Here is a 17,510-nt window from a genome sequence, read left to right on the forward strand (position 1 = left end):
ATTTGGTAGGGAGGTGTAAGGATGTGAACTGGTTGGCAGCATTAGGGAGGCTTCCAGTACGGGAGCGTTTATATAGGCATGGTCAGGGCAGATCTCCTTTGTGCCCAGTGGGTTGCGGGGAAGAAGAGACAATTGAGCACGCCTTGTGGTCATGTCCAGGAGCAGTGGCTTTATGGAAAGCAGTCACTGGCTGGTGGAGAGAGTGGGGAGGACCATTGATTACCCGGGACTTAGTGTTGTATGGAGTAGGGTTGGGAAATATAGAGAACAATCAGAGAAGAGTAGTATGGGTTACTATCTCAGAAGGGAAGCGTATCTTATGGGACTGGCGACTAAGGTGCCTGAGGAAGCAGTTGCCTGGTTTAGAACCTCAAAAGTTATTTTCAACACTTTTGGCTAGTTTGGTGAAAGAGGTAAATGGGTATAAGGTCGTTCATGGGGAGGAGGGGATGAGGGCTGTATGGGGGTGGGCTCCCTCGGGTAGGGGTGGGATAAAGTCTTGGGTGTTAAAAATTTAGTACTGGTTATGAGGTTCTGATTGTAATGTGTTGTATCTTCACTTTATGAAATGATTTTTGAGTTCGGAATGATTTTTTAGTTCTGTAGGCTTGGGACATGTATGTTCAGAAAATATGTATGCCTTTGTTGCAAGTGATTAATTTGTATGAGTGTATGGATTTAATAAAAAAAAAAAAAAAATCTGTTCTTATCAGTTTAATATCTGATACGTCCCCCATCCGGGGACTACATATTAAATGGATTTTAAGATCACGGAGCTGGAGCCGGGGCTTGCTCCGTCCACTCCAAGCATCGGCCTGGTATTGCAGTGTCTCCAGGAACGGTGTGCTTTCCCTTTTTGGGGATTGCCGTTTATTGTGTCGAATAGCAGAACAAGGAATGAGATCTGCCATGCTGTGGTGTATTGCGAACTTTTTTCCTGATGCGCCCTCCTGGGGTCTTGGACTCTTCCATGAACGATGCACCCACCTGAGGTCTTTCACAGACGAGGTGATGCACCGAATCAGGTGTGTTTGGTTAAAGAGAGTCATCTAAAACCGGCGTTGGGAAGCCCCGGCCCATGAGCTTGGCAGTTTTCAGGCCAGTAACGGAAGGCACCCATCCTTCCTTTCCTGGAGGGGGGCTAACCGTTGGTGTGGACGGTAGAGACGCAAATCATACCTCTGGCTGACCGCCTGGGCCTTCATACTTACCTGGCAGGGGAGACACCATGATCAAGAAGGCGGTTCACCCAGGGCGAGGCTTGCCCTTTGCACTCCGGCCATGCTGACCCCTGCGAATTCCCCAAATGCGGGAATCTCGACTGCATAATTTATGGTAGTGGGGGACTGCGTTCGCGCTCTCCCCTGAAATTGTTGGTGAAACAAAGCAGAAGAGGTTTTTTTTTTGCGTTTTGCGTTTTTTTTTGCGTTTCAGAATGGGGAGTTCTGTCACATGCGAGGTATGTGTTGTGCGCCTGTGAAACAAAGTCAGTTACGCTCTTGAAAAATCGGACCCTGGTGGGTGGTTCAGTTCGAATATAGCACAGACCTTACTTTGAAAGTCGATTGGACTGACTGCAGCCTAGCTGTAGCTGTCTCCATGTTGTTTGGTTGTCCTTTTTCAATTGGTATTAGTTTTGTTGTCGCTTACAGCGCCACCGAGTGGCCTGTCGCAGCGCCCTTTTTTTACCTGGCCTCTGACTGAGCCCCTGCACAGTTGTGCCGATTTGGGTGAAGGGATCTCATTCCTTCCTGGAGTTATAGCCATTCGAGCCATCTCAGACACGCCACCTTAGCACGTTTTGAGGTCCCCTCGCCAAGGTGAATGGAAATTTCCACTTTTTTGGGATGATTATTGACAGGCAGACTCCAAAGAAGCTTTCTGTGCTGCTTTGGGTGGGACTGGGCCAAATACCTGGCGCTAGGTTGCAAAAGAAGGTTTTCGACAAAATCCCAAATACCCGAAAATTTTGTCAGAGCGACGAGCCAATCTGAGACCTGCGTCTGGTTCGGCTCGAGCCAAGGATTCCCATGACATAAGGCACGTGGCTCTGCGACGAACCGTTTGGGAATTACGAGCGATGCCGTACTTTCCGTCGCTGCAGTGCCAGCGTCAGGCCGAGCGTGACGAGGCCCGGTGACGTTGCAGACAGGGGAGGGTACTACCATCCCCCAGCGTTTTTAGGTCCCCCAGACTTACCAAAGCCGAGATGGGCATCGCCGTGTCCGGCTTCCTCCCCGCTGCGTCTTAGCGGCATCTCTTCTCGGCCTTTTGGCTAAGATCACGTATCTTGTCGGACGGTTGAGACTGCGATCGCCTCTTGGAGGTTTCCTGACTAGAGATCTTTTTATATCTTGAGTCACACAACTTCGAGAGGTACATTGAACTCTGCTGCTTCGGGCTAAAACAAGTTTTAAGGTAAGGTCTTTTAATTATTTATTTGGTTATTTATTATTGTATTTATTGTTGTTTTAAGTTTTTAGCACCACAGCGTGCGTTTTTTATTCAGGCAGGTTGAGGGGAAGCTCCTTGGAATGTCCCGTATGGACTTTTCCAGCAAGCTGATCCAAAAGACCTTAGCTTTTAGATCTGACGACCTGAATTGTTTGATGACTCTGCCCTTGAACAAAGGATTTGATGTTTAATCAAATTAAACAAACCGCTTCCGTGCTTAATGACTTTTGGCAAAGGTTTGATTCAGTTAACCCTATCAAGTCGATTAACGCGGATACGCGTTTTGAGTCATTTTCTCCTGATAACCCCGAAAAGAACTTAAATTACACTTTCAGTTTTAATCGTACAGATAAGAGCAATACATCAATCGAATCTGTAAAGGGTCTACTTTTTTTTGGATACATACATAATAACAACAAAACTTTGTGCACTTATAAAATAAAGATAACAAACAAGGTGCGCTGTCTGCAGCCTTTGTCTGCGCTGATCTTCTTTTACAAACACGTCATTTAAATGAACTGTAACTCCGTGAATACTCAACGAAAATACATGAGAGAGATATCTATAGAAAGCTTGACATGTCTATTTTTAAACTAAACAAGTGCCGCCGAAAACAGATATTCTGTGATAAAGTAATCCATATGAAAACAACGCAATGTCTGTTTTTCATGTCTCCCTTCATTATATCTAATGTGACCACGCCCCCGCGCTGAACGCGCTATTCAGATTCAAACTGAAGCGCGCAGCTTGAATACGCCCACACAGAAGAAAAAGCAGCCAGACTGTTCAAGTTTTTTTTATTTTACTGTTTTCTTCGCGATGATAGGAATAACACATAATTCACCCCAAAAAGATGTGATGTGGTTGAGGATTTGAGAAATGGATTTCCTCAGAAAAAAAGAATGAAGCACTTTATTCAGCAGAGATCATAAACACGAGTAAGTCTCTTTTTATTTATTTATATACTTGTACTAGTTTTCACATAACGTGTAAACGTTTTACTAGTTAGACTTTTTCCGAACTATAATTCCTGACTAAATATATAATCAAGTGAAACATTATGAAGTTTCAATAACAATATACAACACTATACCCTTCGAAAGCTTGATGTAAATAATATAAATGTAACAAATAGATAACTGTAACAAATGTAAAAACAATGCTTTTCTTTCCATTTATTCCCCCTAAAAACCCAGAAAAATATTCTCAGCTCTTTTCAACATTAATAATAATGATGATAATAATAACAACAAACGTTTTTTTTTTTTTTTTTGTAGAAAATAAGATTGTTAAAAGGATTTCTGAAGGATTGTGTGACTGGAGTAAGCATGCCAAACAATTTGTTTGAAAGTCAGCTTTGATTGTTTCTAATAAACTGTTTAACTGCTCCCCCAAGTGGATATTAAATTATGTTGTGGGATAATTAAATATATTCTTAATAAACTACAAACATAAAATTATATAGATTTATTTTGTTCTCACATTCTCTCTTGTAACTCCTCACTCACAGTGGCACAGATGACTGAGAGGCTCATTATGCAGCTCATTATGCAGGCCTTTGTCTTCTCAGGTGTAAATCACAATGATATTCATGGTAGTTGACGCCTACTCGCATTTGACTTTTACCAAAAAAAGTGTCTTAGAAAATTTTAAGCAATATATTGTTTTCTGTGAGTGAGTAAACAAGATGATTTTCACATCATTTAGAAAGAAAAATTCTAGGCTACAAGCTCCAGTTCTCAAAAATCCCGGGAACCATTGTTCTTTATGTGTTTTTTTGCCTTATTCAAGCGTTTTAACATTTTTAGTTTTTCACTAACCACGCATAATATTTTTTTTCTCAAAAACACAATCATGTACATACATGCATTTCACATATTATTACAGCCCAGTTTGTGCTGATTACAGTGAGATTAGTCTTTACCCATTTAGATATTTATAAGAAACTGAAAAAAGCACAAATGTCAAGGCATGACAAAACTTCTCCAGGCCCCAAAAATACCCTTAGACTCCAGAGGGTTAAAGCCCAGTTCTCCATGTTCACTGTCGAGAAACTTTCTGATAACACACTTAAAACTGTGATTGTAAGGATGTTCAATGAAACAGTGACTGGAGATGATATTTATGTTTGGTTGGGTAGATTTTGCACTGTTCGAGGCCAGCCTGTCAAAGTGTTAGATGAAGATGGCATTTGGACATGCTTCTGGCGAATTCCCATTAAACAATGGGAAGACGCTGGGGGCTACCAGGGCCTGAAACATCTGCCTTCCATGATTGTGCTCGGAGAGAACAGAGGCTACATACCAAACTCTGCAGGAAGGGTTGCAGGTTTGGTCATCTCGCTGAAGCATGCCAAGAGTTAGTATGTGGGAAGTGTAGAGAAATTGGTCACAGTTTGATGATTGTACCAATGGCAGACGGTGCAATCTTTGTGGAGAAACAAACCACCTCTACAGAGACTGCCCTAAAAGTTTTGCCAACAAGCTCAAAATGGCCGCCCCACATGGGCAACAAACGAATGAACAAAGGAAAGAGGAGGCGGTCCCTGAGGTTTTGGCGGGAATTTCAAATTCCCAGCCGGCCTCAGGGATTGGGCAGGAAGGAGGAAGTGGGACGGCCACAGGGGCGGAGGCAACGGAACAGGAAATGGTCATGGAAGGAGAGGAAAGTGAGGAAAAAAACAATTCCTCACTAGTAACAGTTTCGGATGGGGTGCAGGAATCTACCGGGAGTGAGACAGAGTGTTCACTCCCTAACGCTCAGGTGCAAAAAAGACCTGCGGGGTCTCCTCTGATTGTAACGGAGGAGAAAAAATCTAGGGCAGCATATAAGCTTGATAGTATCGATTCGGTAGATCTGGAGCGCAAGTGGCCCCTAGAGTCCCCCAATGAGGTATCCTTTTTGCACATTAAGCTAACAGCATCATCGCCAAAAGAGCCACAAGAGGTTTCCTCTGTGGCCTCTGAAGCGACAGGCATTTGCCCTCCTGATCCCAGCTCGTCTGAGGAAAAGGAAAGGCAAATGCAACAAGATATAACATGATTTTAATCGTATCTTTGTAGTCTTTTTACTGTCTTCTGTTTTAAATGTCTTATACCTTTTTAACCCTACTGCTCATGGCCCTCACCATCTCTACTATCAATGTAAGAAGTGTGAGGTCCACCATTAGAGCACAGAGTATTTTGTCCCTTTTAAAATCTTTTAAGTCAGATTTGTTTTTATTACAAGAGTGTTCTCTGCCCTTTTTAACTAGGTACAAGAAAATGGAGGAGCTATGGTCCGCAGGAGCCTCCATATGGAGCGGATCAAATTTTAACAAAAATGACGGAGTTGCGGTTTTAATTAATAATCCTAACATCTTGGTGAAGGGCAGCACTGTGGTGAGGCAAGGCCGGGCACTTTTAGTAAATCTGACCTTTTTAGACAGGGATTTTAATGTTCTTAATGTATATGGTTTTACGGAAAAGAATGAAAGATATGAGCTTTTAGAAGACTTGCAACCCCACATGCTAGGTAGGGCCCCCCTAATGGTAGCAGGGGATTTTAATTGTGTTTTATCCAAAACAGACAGGAAAAGGGTTGGGGAGGATTTTAGAGTGGACAAAACGTCGGTTTTATTGCAGGGTTTAGTCAGAGATTTTAATTTAGTCGACTGTTTTAAAATTTTGCATCAAAGAGAGGAGGGCTTCACCTGGTTCAGTGGTGATGGTACCAAAGCCTCTCGAATCGACTACGTTTTTACAAGGGACTGCCCGCCGACCGATGCTACATTAACCCCCCTCTTTTTCTCTGATCACATGATGCTGTCTTGCACCCTTTCACTGCCCATGGGTGTGACGGTAGGGGGAGGGCTGTGGAAGCTGAACTGTTCCCTGTTGGAAGACAAGGATATAGTTTTAGAATATAGGGAACAGTTCAGCCAATGGCAGAACCTCCAAGACTTTTACGATACACGTGCACAGTGGTGGGAGATGGTAAAGGACCGGACAAGACAGTTTTTTAGAAAGATAGGGAAAGAAAAGAAGAGTAGGGAAAAGAAACGCATGTTGGGGTTCCAGAAAAGACTACAAAGGTATTTTAATCTTTTAAATAATGGTTTTGATTTTAACGAGGAAATTCAGGAAGTAAAAAAAGAAATGTCAGTTTTAGCCAATATAGAAAGTAAAGGGGTCCTTTTAAGAAGTAAAGAGAGAGAAATAGAAGGCGGCGAAAAGTGTACCAGATATTTTTTTAAGAAAATAATAACAAGGGGTGGGGGGTTAACCAGGGTTAAAACAGGGGATAGGGAGGTTAACACAACAAAAGAGATTTTAGAGGATGTGGAAAAATTTTATGGGGCATTATATAGTTTTAAAAAGGTACACTTTGACACTGCAAAAGAAGTTTTAAATTTTATTGAGGAAAGGGTTGACTGTCAAAATGAGATTTTAACCCAAGATTTTAACATCTTAGAAATCCAAAAAGCTCTTGGAGGTTTTAAGAAGGGGAAGTCCCCAGGAGTGGATGGACTTCCCCTAGAGTTTTATCTAACATTTTGGGACATTTTAGGACAAGAGCTTTTGACAGTTTTTAAAGAGTTTGAGACCCTCGACAGACTTCCAGACAGTTTTAGAATAGGGATAGTTTCTTTACTTCACAAAAAAGGTGACCGGACTGACTTAAAAAACTGGAGACCCATAACACTTTTAAATTTTGATTATAAACTTTTTAGCAAAATTTTAGCAACACGCATGTCAATGGCTTTAGAGGACGTGATTCACCCGGATCAAGCTTGTTCTGTGCCCGGAAGAAAGATAACAGACAGCCTAGTGCTGATCAGAGACGCCATCTGTTATGCGAGAGACAGAAATATTCGGCTAGTAGTCCTAAATTTAGACTTTGAAAAAGCATTTGACCGAGTCTCGCACCAGTCCCTTTTTCAGGTACTGCAAAAAATGGGTTTTCCAAAGAGGTTTGTAGCCTGGGTGGGACTGCTGTACAAGGGACTAGTCAGCAAATTCCTTGTAAACGGGCATCTTTCCAAAACTGTGAACATACACAGTGGTGTCCGTCAGGGATGTCCTTTATCTCCTCTCCTGTTTGTGGCTTGTATCGAGCCACTGGCACAGATCTTGAGAAAGGATAAATGGATCAAAGGACTGGACGTTCCTGGGACGGGTGGACTGACAGCGACTTGTGCCTTATACATGGACGATGTTACTCTTTTAACCACAGACATTTTATCTATACGAAGAGCACTGGACTTGACTGACTGGTACGGTCGGGCCTCGGGCGCCAAACTCAATAGAAACAAGTCTGAGGCCCAGCTCTTCGGGCCGTGGGGGGACGTGGACACAGGAGGACTTGATTTGGTTTTTAAAGACAACGATTTTAAAATTTTAGGTGTTAAATTTGATAAAGAGGGTGGAGGACGGGAAAGCTGGACTGACTTGCTAGGGAAAGTTAGGAAAAGACTAGAGTTTTGGGGACTAAGACAGTTGACGATTGAAGGTAAAATTTTAATTTTTAAATCTGTGATTTTACCTCTGATTTTACTTGTTTGTTCTGTTTTTAGCCCCCCTCGGCAGTTCCTGGTGAAACTGGAGAGGGCGGTGTTTTACTTCCTGTGGGGGTCCAAGTGGGAGCGCCTGAAGAGGGAGACAGTCAAGAAAAGGCCAGAGAACGGTGGAAAAGGCCTCCCAGACCCCCACCTGTTTTTAGGCAGCTGCTTCACCGCCCTGCACATCAGTTATGCCATGACCCCATCCAAAGAAAACAAGACGGCTGCAATGGCGCGATTTTGGATGGGGTCTTACCTAAGAACTTTGAAAATTTTACCAGTAGATTTGAAAACCCCAGTGTCTTTTAACTTGCCTAAAGAGTACAGTTTTATAAAAAAGTTTTTAAAGAAATACCTTTTAGAGATGGAAGATGTCACCATTTTAACTAAACACAAGTCTCTCATTTCTGTTGTGCAGGACCGGGAACCGGTGAGTCCAGTTCCGGGCCTCACACTAAGTGAGGCCAAACAAGTTTGGCGGAATGCGGCTCACCCTGCTCTCCAGAAAAGGCACAAGGACTTATCGTGGATGGTGGCTCATGAGATCCTCCCGGTCAGGGCGGTTATGCACTCCAGAGGCATGGCCAAAAACCCCATCTGCCCTCGGTCCGGCTGCAATTCCCCGGAGACCGTCCACCACCTGCTCTGGGACTGCAGCACTGCGCGGGTCCTGTGGGTCAAGACCGGCCCCCTGTATTTCCCGTGCCTACCAGCAGGTGGGGCCCAGTTCGGGTACCAGCTCGCCATCCTTGGGGTGGGCCGGGGCTTGAAGGACTTGACGGCACAGAAATTTACCTCGCTCTAGCTCACCCTCAACGTCATCAAGGATGCCATCTGGGCCACCAGAAACCTGCTGGTGGGGAAGCGCGTTACGGTAACCCTCCATGCATGCGAGCTAAAGGTAACATCAATGCTGCAGGGGTACCGGACGACGATATTCGGACGGGGGGGCCGGGGTCGCACAGAGAGGGTCCCGGCAGGCACCGACCCTGGCTGCCCGTAGATGCACCCTCACCATTCTGGCTACGGGAACAGCGGGCCAGCGGGCCGGAGGAGAGGGGATCTCCGCTGAGCCCGTAAAGTAGCATCTCATGTCCCTGTTCTGGAGAGTGGGGTGAAGACCGACTTGATAAGGACTCACCCCCGGTCTTGCACAACAGATGTTTTTTTTTTATTGGTTTTTATCCAATAAATTGGTTTTTATTGTGTTTTATCAATAAAATTGGTTTTATTAACATGCATATGAGGCTTGTTTGCTTTTTTAAATATGTATTTTACTTTTGAAACCAATCGCACCTTTTAAACACACCCCAAATATGGCCTTTTAAAAACAAGCAAAACACTGTGGTTTTAATCAAATGTTTTTTAACAATGATTGTTTCTTTCATTTTACCATGTGTATTTATTATATATTATATGGCTTGTTTTAATGTGTGCTTGAAAAGAAAAATGTGTGTGAAAGTAAAAATGCAAATGGAAAAAATGTAACTCGTGACAATAAAACTTTTTTGAAAGAAAAAAAATCTGTTCTTATCAGTTTAATATCTGATACGTCCCCCATCCGGGGACTACATATTAAATGGATTTTTAGATCACGGAGCTGGAGCCGGGGCTTGCTCCGTCCACTCCAAGGATCGGCCTGGTATTGCAGTTTCTCCAGGAACGGTGTGCTTTCCCTTTTTGGGGATTGCCGTTTATTGTGTCGAATAGCAGAACAAGGAATGAGATCTGCCATGCTGTGGTGTATTGCGAACTTTTTTCCTGATGCGCCCTCCTGGGGTCTTGGACTCTTCCACGAACGATGCACCCACCTGAGGTCTTTCACAGACGAGGTGATGCATCGAATCAGGTGTGTTTGGTTAAAGAGAGTCATCTAAAACCGGCGTTGGGAAGCACCGGCCCATGAGCTTGGCAGTTTCCAGGCCAGTAATGGAAGGTACCCGTCCTTCCTTTCCTGGAGGGGGGCTAACCGTTGGTGTGGACGGTAGAGACGCAAATCATACCTCTGGCTGACCGCCTGGGCCTTCATACTAACCTGGCAGGGGAGACACCATGATCAAGAAGGCGGTTCACCCAGGGCGAGGCTTGCCCATTGCACTCCGGCCATGCTGACCCCTGCGAATTCCCCAAATGCGGGAATCTCGACTGCATAATTTATGGTAGTGGGGGACTGCGTTCGTGCTCTCCCCTGAAATTGTTGGTGAAACAAAGCAGAAGAGGTTTTTTCCAGGTTTTTTTTTTTTTTGCGTTTCAGAATGGGGAGTTCTGTCACATGCGAGGTATGTGTTGTGCGCCTGTGAAACAACGCTTTCACCGATTTTTACGCTCTTGAAAAATCGGACCCTGGTGGGTGGTTCAGTTCGAATATAGCACAGACCTTACTTTGAAAGTCCATTGGACTGACTGCAGCCTAGCTGTAGCTGTCTCCATGTTGTTTGGTTGTCCTTTTTCAATTGGTATTAATTTTGTTGTCGCTTACAGCGCCACCGAGTGGCCTGTCGCAGCGCCCTTTTTCACCTTGCTTCTGACTGAGCCCCTGCACAGGTGTGCCGATTTGGGTGAAGGGATCTCATTCCTTCCTGGAGTTATAGCCATTCGAGCCATCTCGGACACGCCACGTTAGCACGTTTTGAGGTCCCCTCGCCAAGGTGAATGGAAATTTCCACTTTTTTGGGATGATTATTGACAGGCAGACTCCAGAGAAGCTTTCTGTGCTGCTTTGGGTGGGACTGGGCCAAATACCTGGCGCTAGGTTGCAAAAGAAGGTTTTCGACAAAATCCCAAATACCCGAAAATTTTGTCAGAGCGACGAGCCAATCTGAGACCTGCGTCTGGTTCGGCTCGAGCCAAGGATTCCCATTACATAAGGCACGTGGCTCTGCGACGAACCGTTTGGGAGTTACGAGCGATGCCGTACTTTCCGTCGCTGCAGTGCCAGCGTCAGGCCGAGCGTGACGAGTCCCGGTGACGTTGCAGACAGGGGAGGGTACTACCTTCCCCCAGCATTTTTAGGTCCCCCAGACTTACCAAAGCCGAGATGGGCATCGCCGTGTCCGGCTTCCTGCCCGCTGCGTCTTAGCGGCATCGCTTCTCGGCCTTTTGGCTAAGATCACGTACCTTGTCAGACGGTTTAGACTGCGATCGCCTCTTGGAGGTTTCCTGACTCGAGATCTTTTTATATCTTGAGTCACACAACTTCGAGAGGTACATTGAACTCTGCTGCTTCGGGCTCCAACACGTTTTAAGGTAAGGTCTTTTAATTATTTATTTGGTTATTTATTATTGTATTTATTGTTGTTTTAAGTTTCTAGGCTGTTGGTGCCTCCATCATGTCGGCTGCCCGTGCCGGCGTGCGGAGGCACCACAGCGTGCGCTTTTGTTTTAAAGAGGTGAATGGCAAGCTCCTAGGGATGTCACGTCTTGACTTCTCCAGAAAGTCCTTTTTTTTGGAGCGTCCATTCAGGTATAAGTTTGAGGGCTCGTGTACGTGGGTTAAGGGGACCTGCGCGCTGACCCCAAAAAATTTTTGACGGACGCGGCGTCGATGTCTGCCGGACCGCGCCGGCCCACGGGAGACCCCTGACCGGCGCAGGAGGATCTGGACCCCCGAGGGGCCCCGCGGAAGCCCACCCAGATTTGAGGCCCCTACATGCCATTCAGCACTTCTCCACAGGGTGGCGCACGGAGCAGTACACCTCAGGTTTAAAACAATGGCATTTACCCGAATGGGGGGTGTACGATTTTTTTGCCCACGAAACCTATATTTGTCCATTTGACCTTTAAAGTTACAGAATGACCACGGAACCGATGCGGACCCCCGTCGGACCCCCAACCCGGGTCCCACGAACCCATTATTTGTCCATTTGACCATTATATTCACACAATGACTGCGGATCATCTGCAGACCCCTTGCGGACCCCCACCCTGGGTCCCACGAACCCCGTATATGTCCATTTGACCATTATATTCACACAATGACTGCGGATCATCTGCAGACCCCTTGCGGACCCCCACCCTGGGTCCCACGAACCCCGTATATGTCCATTTGACCATTATATTCACACAATGACTGCGGATCATCTGCGGACCACTTGCGGACCCCCACCCTGGGTCCCACGAACCCACTATTTGTCCATTTGACCATTATGTTCACACAATGACTGCGGATCATCTGCGGACCACTTGCGGACCCCCACCCTGGGTCCCACGAACCCACTATTTGTCCATTTGACCATTATATTCACGGAATGACCACGGATCACATCCGGAACATTTGCGGACATATCCAAAATTGTGGTGAATGTTAACCAAAATGTCACAGATTTTGCCAAGCTGTAACTCCGCCAAAACGGGGCCAAACTGCACCAAACTCGGGTCAGAGTAAGAACTCCAGAAGGCCTACCGAACACCGCTGCCCCCCCATCCATAACACCCCGGGGGCGGAGTTATGGCTCCCCACATTTTTGATAGTCAAATGGAAGGAAGAGTTCTAGCGACTTGAAACTTGGTGACTTGATAGCCCTCGAAGGGCCCTCTCTGAAGCCACCTCCCCCAAGTCGATAGACCCCCGGGGGCCAGAGATATGGACCCGCAAATGCAAAAAGTCCCAAAATTTGACCGGCCATAACTCACTCGGAAAGAAGGGAAACAACACCAAACTCTGGTCAAAATTAGACCTTTGGGAGCTCTATCCGACGACACCAGCCCCATGTTCCTATGACCCCGGGCGTCCGAGTTACGGCCCCCCAAAATGTGGGATTTGAACCGTTATAACTCAGGAACCGGACCACCCAGGAACTCGAGGGTGGTCGCATACGGTAGGTAATTTCAGCCCCGGGGTCCACCGCTTCGCGGAGATATTAGCAAGAAAATAGTACCATCCACCCCCCTCGCACCTACTCATCCATGCCGGCCAGGGTGCACCCTCCCCGGCTAGAGAAGGCAGCTCGAGGGGGGTGGAAGTCGGAAGAAAATTTTTTTTATGAGGCCTAGAGAAAACAGTTGTACTGTACTCAGGGCACTCAGAGGAATCCATTTTTGTAAGTTTTATCCCATAATACTGTAGAAATATGCATAGAAAAAACTGTTGGATTTTGGTTAATTTGCACCACAAATGTTGCAAGTCTTGCAGTATATTAAATAGCAATATTTTTTATTGTCAGTCTATTTCTCAAATCACTTCTAGTCTAATGAACTACACATGGGGCTATTTCATTTGTCACTTAACAGTTACTTTATTTGAAATCTTCCTAATTCCAATTTATCCATAATGTATTGTAAAATACGTTTTATAAAACAAGAGTGCACACTTTGCAGTCTATTTCTCATTCCACTTTTAGTCCAAACAACTTCAAATGGGACTATTTCCTTGGTCACTGACCAGTCAATTTCTCATTCCACTCATAGTCTAATGAACTACCTATGGCACTATTTCATGGATCACTTGCCAGTCTATTTCTCATTAATTTTCTAGTCTAATAAACTACATATGGCACTATTTCCTTGATCACTTGCCAGTCTATTTCTCATTCAAAACTTTTAGTCTAATAAACTACAAAAAGTACTATTTCCTTGGTCACTTACCAGTCTATTTCTCATTCCTTTTCTAGTCTAATAAACAATACATTTCACTATTTCAGTCTATTTCTCATTCAACTTCTAGTCTAATAATCAGTTTAACTGGTGATGATGATCGGCCTGAATAAGTTTGAAATAGAAGTGTATTAATGTGAAAACATATGGCACTATTTCATGGATCACTTGCCAGTCTATTTCTTATTCAAAACTTTTAGTCTAATAAACTACAAAAAGTACTATTTCCTTGGTCACTTACCAGTCTATTTCTCATTCCTTTTCTAGTCTAATAAACAATACATTTCACTATATCAGTCTATTTCTCATTCAACTTCTAGTCTAATAATCAGTTTAACTGGTTATGATGATCGGCCTGAATACATTTGAAATAGAAGTGTATTAATGTGAAAACATATGGCACTATTTCATGGATCACTTGCCAGTCTATTTCTCATTCATTTCATAGTCTAATAAACTACATATGGCACTATTTCCTTGATCACTTGCCAGTGTATTTCTTATTCAAACTTTTAGTCTAATAAACTACAAAAAGTACTATTTCCTTGGTCACTTACCAGTCTATTTCTCATTCCTTTTCTAGTCTAATAAACAATACATTTCACTATTTCAGTCTATTTCTCATTCAACTTCTAGTCTAATAATCAGTTTACCTGGTTATGATGATCGGCCTGAATACATTTGAAATAGAAGTGTATTAATGTGAAAACATATGGCACTATTTCATGGACCACTTGCCAGTCTATTTCTCATTCATTTCATAGTCTAATAAACTACATATGGCACTATTTCCTTGATCACTTGCCAGTCTATTTCTTATTCAAAACTTTTAGTCTAATAAACTACAAAAAGTACTGTTTCCTTGGTCACTTACCAGTCTATTTCTCATTCCTTTTCTAGTCTAATAAACAATACATTTCACTATTTCAGTCTATTTCTCATTCAACTTCTAGTTTAATAATCAGTTTAACTGGTGATGATGATCGGCCTGAATAAATTTGAAATAGAAGTGTATTAATGTGAAAACATATGGCACTATTTCATGGATCACTTGCCAGTCTATTTCTCATTAATTTTATAGTCTAATAAACTACATATGGCACTATTTCCTTGATCCCTTGCCAGTCTATTTCTTATTCAAAACTTTTAGTCTAATAAACTACAAAAAGTACTATTTCCTTGGTCACTTACCAGTCTATTTCTCATTCCTTTTCTAGTCTAATAAACAATACATTTCACTATTTCAGTCTATTTCTCATTCAACTTCTAGTCTAATAATCAGTTTAACTGGTTATGATGATCGGCCTGAATACATTTGAAATAGAAGTGTATTTATGTGAAAACATCCTAATTTCAAGTTATTCAAAATATAGTAAAATATGTTTTTATTAAACATTTTATGTATAGAAATACTATATATTTATTATGTATTCATTACATATACCTTTTTATTTACACACACAATATATAAATATGTTTAAATTATTTTTATTACATGTAATATATATTTGTGTGTGTGTGTGTGTGTGAGTGTGTGTGAGTGTGTGTAAAGTAATGACACCTTAATTCAATTTCAAATATTTATTGAACTTTTTGTTTTGCAGACATTGTAAAGTCAAAATCAAAAATGCCTCAAAGTTCTGTACAAAAAAAACACAATATATAAAAAGTATAATAGGAAACATGCATTATATAAGAAAAATAAAATAAATAAATAAACATGTTCAGAAAGATTCAGAGCAAACTGATATTAACCTTAACTATAACTATTTACAAAAAAAAGAAAAAAGAAAAATGGAACAGGCTATCAAAACAAATAAAAAGATAACCTTACTTTTTTATCGTAGAAATAAAAGGAGTAGAACAATTATCATAAAAAACATCAAAACAAACAATTTAAATAGCTACATAAATTATTTACGGGATTTTTTTTTAAATTTCTCCAGTCTCTTTTTTTACTTGCTGCACCAGCTTTTTAGACGCTATTTCCTGTGGTGATTTAAGTGGTGAGTTCTTCACCATCAGTCTGCGTCTGAGGACCATCTTCATTAATGTGCTTCTTTCCTTATAGAAATAATAAGAAAGGCAAAGTGTTAGTGAACATGTCTACTTGTCACAAACAGTTAAACCAATCCATGGGAAATTGTACTTACTGAAGCAGATTTCCCAGACTTCTGGCCTTCTTCAGCATCGGGAGGGCTGTCGGAGAGCGTTGGGCTGGTGGATGAGGACTTTTCCTCAGCTGGCATCTTGTGGGGTTTTGTCGTCTTTCTTCTCTTGGCACCTTGCTGCCTTGGACTATCAGCTTCCTCACCCACCACAGCTGTATCAAAGAGGCGACGGTGTTCTGCTGCCTGCTTTGCATTAAGGTTGAGGGCATAAAACCTGTCAGCTATGGTGGTGTCGTGGCACATGAACTGTGCCACTTTGTGCCTATCTTCCGGGCAGTGAGTGTTCTTTGCCTTTTTGGAGAGAGAACAGCATAGGCAAAGAGTTAGAAAAAAACACACCAGAAACTCATAAAGCCGGGACAAGTACAGGAATGCTTACATGGGTGGCGATGGCAGTCCTCACATCAGTAAATGTGGGTGTGCCTGGTAACCCCATGCTCGCCCACGCATCCTGAAAATACTTGTTCAAGTTTTTGCAGGAGCTGGCCTTTGAGGTAAAGAAGAAGTAGTTTGCAACTCGTCCCCCTACCAAGTTGGACCGGGGTGAAAGGAATTCCTCAAGCCACCCATACTCCTCCTGGTCCAGGGCCAGCTGGGCTGCACCAAAGGCCTGGTTGGTCTTGTGGGCTGATATCTTTAGAAACAGTGAGAAGTGGCATAAGCTGAGTTTTATTTTAAAGAAAACCATGTGGACAACGAGAGACAGAGAGAGAGAGAGAACCACTCACATTAATGACAAAGTGGCCATCTGTAGATGTCGCACGGGCATCCTCCACCTCTTTAATTGTTAAATTTTGGAACACCCCTCCACGGTGACCATAAATGCTGGCCCAGTAAGTGGTGAGGTGTCCATAAAAAGACCATTGGTCCTTTTTCTCAGGACTAGTCTTCAGACGATCTTCACAGAAAAAAAGAGAAGCATAAAGGATCACATTGATCGCCAAACAATGAGAGGAGAAAGGATTCAAAAACTTACCCAGAATCTCAGGAATAATTTTTTTGGCAGAGTCCCGGCAAGCTCGCAGTGTGGCTTTAGGGATCAGGCGGGCCTCCTTGGCTTGTTTTACAGCCAGCTCGTGGACTGCCACGCTGCGCTTTACTGGGCGGGTCAAGTTCTGGATTTCCCTCCTAATCCCAATGAAAGCCACACGGGAGAGCCGGCATGTGGGCGGCTGGGTCTCATTAAGATATTTGAGGAACTGTGCCACATTTTTTAGGTAATGGTGCACAGTTGGCTCTGTAATGTTGCATTTCCTTAAAAAAGACAGCCAGGACCGGACCTTTGCCCTGTTGTCCAAAAACATCAAGCTGGCCAGATTGGTCTGGCCAGCTGACATATATGAAATAAAAAATTTTATTCTAAAAATCTTTGAGGACACATTATTTATTAATTTCGGAGTGGGGTTGATGCCCTCCCAGTGGGCCCTGGACTCCTCAATGAGCTGATCTGCAAAAAGAAAGCACAAGAGAAGGACCAGGTGAGTCAGGTCGATAACATAGAGGTAAACACTAACAAACATTATTATTATTATATTAAATTAAATTAAATTAAATATATAATAAACTATATTATACATATATATATATATATATATATATATATATATATATATACATACATAATATGTGTGTGTATATGTATAATTATATTACTATAATTTTCTAGTCTAATAAACTACAAATGGTACTATTTCCTTCGTCACTTATCAGTCTATTTCTCATTTCTCTTGTAGTCTAACAAACTATAAATGGGG

The 17,510-nt window shown here is 43.0% G+C and overlaps 2 non-coding genes and 2 pseudogenes across 2 annotated transcripts; all 4 read left to right on the forward strand.

Moving 5' to 3' along the window:
• The first annotated feature begins 672 nt into the window (after positions 1–672).
• LOC132134095 (U2 spliceosomal RNA) lies at positions 673–852 on the forward strand (annotated as a pseudogene).
• A 351-nt stretch (positions 853–1,203) lies between these two features.
• Positions 1,204–1,367, forward strand: LOC132134111 (U1 spliceosomal RNA). The gene has a single exon (XR_009429375.1). It is a non-coding gene; the product is annotated as a U1 spliceosomal RNA (small nuclear RNA).
• Positions 1,368–9,492: 8,125 nt separating this feature from the next.
• LOC132134089 (U2 spliceosomal RNA) lies at positions 9,493–9,669 on the forward strand (annotated as a pseudogene).
• Positions 9,670–10,020: 351 nt separating this feature from the next.
• On the forward strand, positions 10,021–10,184 carry LOC132134145 (U1 spliceosomal RNA). The gene has a single exon (XR_009429409.1). It is a non-coding gene; the product is annotated as a U1 spliceosomal RNA (small nuclear RNA).
• The last annotated feature ends 7,326 nt before the right edge of the window (positions 10,185–17,510 follow it).

The sequence above is a fragment of the Carassius carassius genome, unplaced genomic scaffold, assembly GCF_963082965.1.
Source record: "Carassius carassius unplaced genomic scaffold, fCarCar2.1 SCAFFOLD_66, whole genome shotgun sequence".
Lineage (NCBI taxonomy): Eukaryota > Metazoa > Chordata > Actinopteri > Cypriniformes > Cyprinidae > Carassius > Carassius carassius.